Consider the following 5,204-nt stretch of genomic DNA (forward strand, 5'->3'; position numbering starts at 1 on the left):
ACCACTAACAATTGCAAGTACTTTTCATCAACTAATACAATCTTCCATCACTATAAACATGGACACGAGCAGAATGCCAATATTTCATTTTAGTAATTTAAATTTTCCTTTATTACTTTCTCAGCTTAGATTTGAAAGTGAGACCTCTTACACACCAGGCTAGTGCTCTATCAATCGAGTTATAGGGTTAACTGCTTGCAGCTTGATAGTATGGCCCTATTTAACTACCACATTTTTCCTTTCTCAGAAAGGCCTGTCCCCAGTCCTTAGTCTCAGTGTTGAGGGATGAACATTAGTTGGGTGCCAGTTTTTTTTGATAATTTTTAAGTCTCCCAATAGCAGGATTTGAGGTTGGAATCTATTATATGCAAGACAAGTGTTCTATCAACCGAGCTAAAGGATTAACCCACTAGCAATTGAGTAAGGTATTTTTCAACAACTGACACAAACTACCATATATTTCTATTATCACAAACATGAACCATGTTGGACACTAGTTTTTTTTTTGTGATAGTTTCATTTCTTTTATTACTTACTTGGCTTGGATTCAAATGCAAGATCTCTCACAAACCAAGCATGTGCTCTATCAGCTGAGCTAAATGGTTATCCCCTTAACAGATGTTAGTATGGCACTTTGTAACAACTCAAAGTATTACAATATTATTCTAATTTAACAAGTTACTTAATTTTTTTTTAAACTATAAAAACACACAAAATTTTTTTTGTTTATCGAATAATTATTTCATTGATACAATGTACATAATTCTAATCAACCTGTCAACTAGCCTCTAGACTACATGGCCACAATACAAGCATATCAAACCACTTCAACTATGGCTATCTGTTCCACAGTTCAACAAGGCTTCACTCAATTAATCAAGTTATCAAAAAGGGAAATCAGTTGATAATAAAATAAGCCATGTCATATGAGAAGGTGACAGGTGTAATATCTTGTTCAGCTCTTTATCACATCTACTTTGAAGTTGTTCTTATCTATGAAATTGCCCACCAAACAGCAAGAATTAAGATATCCACAATCTCATAACCTGAGAAAAATTACACATTTAGACAGTACCTTCTATAGATCAATTATTGCTAACATCTAGATCTTCAAGGGAGAGAGAGGTTTGTTTTATGTTGTTGAACTATTCAATTCATAGAAGCTTACTGTTGATGTTTAGGCAGCACTTTCTACTTGTTTGAAATAATCCTAGGCATTTAAGTAGTATGAAACATACTGTTTTGAAAATATAGATACAGGTACTAAAACATTAGAGATTAAGAATTGCATACAAAGAAAATTTTACTCCTAAATATTTCTTTTAAAAGACTATCTGCAAATGAGAAGCCAATTATGATCTATAATTTTTTTCCTACTTACAATGCATTTTTTCTGCTCAAAAAAAAAGAAAAACAGTAGACTTTTTGTAAGAAAAATAAAATACAATAAACTTTTGGTAAGAGAATGCACATTTCTCAAAAACAAAATTATTGGAAAATGATAATTATCCCTTTATGTTAATTTTTCTGAGATTTATCAATGAATTTAAAGTAGTCAAACTTAAGACATGTAAATACTGCAAACATTTCTTTTGGCTGTTTATTTTTTGGTAAACACAAAGCTACAGAAGTATCAAAACAAAACCACAAAGTTTAGTATTGTAATCCTGCAGACTTACCATTAAACCACAGGGGAATGTTATTTTTGAATCCTAGTTAAAAAAAAAAAAAAAAACCCTGATAAATTCATTATAGTTTTATGGTCTAAATACCTGAACATAAAATGTTTGGTTTTCATCACGTGATCTGTATTTTAATGAAATGCTCATGATAATTATTTTAACCTACATGTGAAAACCTTTTGTTTGCATGTATTTTTTCTTTATAGAGCAAACATCATGAACAGCAAATATATGCACCTTGTTATAACAACGTGGATTTTGACATCAACTTTAAGTAGTTGTTCTGTTCTTCCATTTTTCCCAGTAAGTATTTATAGATGACTTTCATTGAGTAAACAAGTGATGAAATTAAAAATTCTTTGAAGAAAACATCACTTTAGTGTTTAATAACAAAATATTCAATATACAGATATTTATGTTATAAGAGACCACAAAACTATAATTAATTAAACATTACAGAAGACCAGTTCTTAACTTTCCAAATATAGTTTAACCATAGTTGTTACAGTACCTCTGCAACATGTTAAAAAAAGGAGAAAAAAAAAAGATTCACAGAAAGCAAGCATGATAAATTTCTTTTAATTATTATTTGCTTTGAATCACTACACCAAACACTAAGTAAAAAAATTCTCAACAACATTTTTGATTTGTTTAGTTTGAGAAAAGTAATAATGCATCTAAAAATACTCAAATGATAACTTTTTGGTTGTTCAGTCACCACAGAAATTTCTAATCTTACAAAATATAAATATACAATACAAAGTTTATAGAAATAAAAATGATCATAACCACAGTGAAATAGAATTTACTACAATTAATGTAAGTGATATTGCTTCAATTTCTACATGCAAATAATTTTCATACAGGCTTTTTTACTGAGAAATATTTATCATTACATGTGATTTTCACTGAAATATGAAAAATTTAAACATTATTATTATGACTAGTTCTGGATAGCAATTAAGCTAAGTGAATAAAAATACTTCTATTAAGGTGAGGCTGATAACAACTTGGAAGGCACAAATAGCAGCTTAGGCATTCTAAAAACTGTTGTTTTAACCAAATTTCAAAACAGTTAAACAGACATATAAAGAATCCTATACAATATGTTTGTAGTATGTAGGCATAACATACATTTTCTACACCCTTAGTTTTTGTGTCCATACACACATTTTCAAAATTTCTTTACACATTAAATATTGTCTTCATATAGAAAGTCAATCAAGAGAAAACTAAGTTCCTCTCACACTAGTTACTCATAGAACAGGGGCATTCAGATAGGGTGTCACATACACTTTCTCATGGAAAAAATGCTTTAACATAGAGCATACTGTACAGAAATACAGTAATCTATCCATTGGGCAAGTCAGGTCAAGTCTCAAGGATATAACATCCCTTACTGCAAAGTCTGTACCCTAAGAAGAATGACCATGTTGTTATTATGTAATGACATTTTTTCTCAGTCTGGGATAGGATGGTTTTGAAAACATAAATACACATATATAAATCAGTAAACACCATACAATACTCTTTTTTTTTAACTTTGTTTATGTTGAAATAAAGTTTCACTGTTTAATTTGTGTCCAGTCTCTTCTTAAAATTCAGTCAAGGTTGAAGAATACACAATTTTGATCTGTAAAACATCTTGTTATTCTGTGATTCCTATTCAATTACGTAAGGGATATCAATGAACCTGAGAATATCACAAGGCCATTAATTACTAAAAGTCAATTATATAGAATATCAAGTTAGACAAAACCTCATTAGGGATTTTTGAGTAGAATTTTAGGGCATGTCTGCTTATTTACAGTTGCCTTTCCAAACAAATCATGGCAGTGTGATTTCTTACTATTTCAAAATACAATTACATTCTTACTGGGATTGAAACATTATCTTACTTTATTCATATATCAAACAAAATAAACTGTTCTACACTAACAGTGTCAACTATACAGTTAATTGCACTATATGGTAAAACTTTTACTTTTTAACTGGCATTAATATGAACAAAAACTATTAAAGTTCTCAATAGAAATATTATACTAACATTATCATCATACAGGTAATTGTAAACAATGCATGTGATTAATGGTAAGTTTTTTCAGATAGCTGAAGACCATCAATGCTCTGACAATAAAGACTGTGAAAAAGATCATTGCTGTGTTGCTGTTGATGCATTCTTCTTCCCATTACCAACTACAGTCACATGTAAGAAAATTACATTATGGTTTATGTGCAAAAACAGTATTTACACAGTCAATCTAGTAAATTGTTTTTACATCATTAAAACTTTTTCAGCAAATGCTCTTCTCTCTGTATAATTTATAAAACAAAGTATTGGTCTGTAATTTATTAATCTAAATTTGGTTCATTATCATAAAATTTGACTTTTATTAGCTTACACTGCTATGTTACTGCACTGCATATTTACTAAAAAATCGTAAAACTGTTTAGTTATTTACTGCAAATAAATCAGAATTTGTTTTTGTTACTACTTGAACACTTTCATGTAAATTTTTGGAGAGCCATTTTGATATTAGGATAAATTATACTAAAAATGACACTCATGCTAGCATGTAATAATAAAAAAACTGATCAAAATACTGAGTTAAATGTAATAAGTAAATAAACAACTTCATTAAACAAGGATCATCAAATTTGAAAAGGATGAATTCAGCATAAACATTAATTAACACAAAAACCAAAATCAATAACAGATATTTAAGACAGTAATGGGTTTATACTATCAGATTAATTCTAAAGCTCATGAAAAAGAAGTAGGACTAAAAGAAGACAGACCAATGTGCTGTTGAAATATGCAATATGTTCCCCCGAAAATAAATTACTTCATCATGCTTATAAATCATTGTTTTACAACTTATTATCATTAGAGCTAGAAAGATATTCAATTTAGTTTTTTAACTATTTTTATAACAAAAACTTGTTCAGTGTAGGATTACACAAATAAGTCTTAATATAATGGTGTGCTACATGAAGATAAAAGTTAAAAAGTATTGATAAATACACAAAAACTTTTATTACAATGTAAGTGTGTTATCAATTTACAAGTATACCCATACATTTGGTAAGGTGTTGTTTTTATATTATTGCAGTTATGATGTATTATAATCATGCAGGATGAAGTTTCAAATAAATTTACCTCTCTCTTTCTTATAGAACAAACTAAAGAAGCTATAATTGATTATCAGTATTTATTTAGTTTACAATGTATTCTTTTGGTGCAGGGAAATGTATGCCTCTGGGAGAAGAAGGAAATCGATGTAATAGTCTAAGCTCACAGTTCTGTCCCTGTAAACCTGGCTATCACTGCCGGGCAATAGGTGTATGGTTTTTTGGAATTGGCAAATGTGTTCCAGTCAGTGCTTGAAATTCACAGAGAACTAAGTGGAAAACAAACCAAACAACTTACAGAATTACTTCTAACTTTTGGTGTATATTTTTTTTCACTCGGATAAAAAACAAAATCATTTTGAATATTTATTACCAAAACATGGACTTTAC

General features: G+C 29.2%; 1 long non-coding RNA gene across 1 annotated transcript; it reads left to right on the top strand.

Annotated features, from left to right (window-relative positions):
• The first annotated feature begins 852 nt into the window (after positions 1–852).
• On the top strand, positions 853–4,976 carry LOC111085661. Its single transcript, XR_002610475.1, has 4 exons — positions 853–1,125; positions 1,889–1,985; positions 3,788–3,890; positions 4,928–4,976. It is a non-coding gene; the product is annotated as an uncharacterized LOC111085661 (long non-coding RNA).
• The last annotated feature ends 228 nt before the right edge of the window (positions 4,977–5,204 follow it).

The sequence above is a fragment of the Limulus polyphemus genome, unplaced genomic scaffold, assembly GCF_000517525.1.
Source record: "Limulus polyphemus unplaced genomic scaffold, Limulus_polyphemus-2.1.2 Scaffold539, whole genome shotgun sequence".
NCBI classification, from domain to species: Eukaryota; Metazoa; Arthropoda; class Merostomata; order Xiphosura; family Limulidae; genus Limulus; species Limulus polyphemus.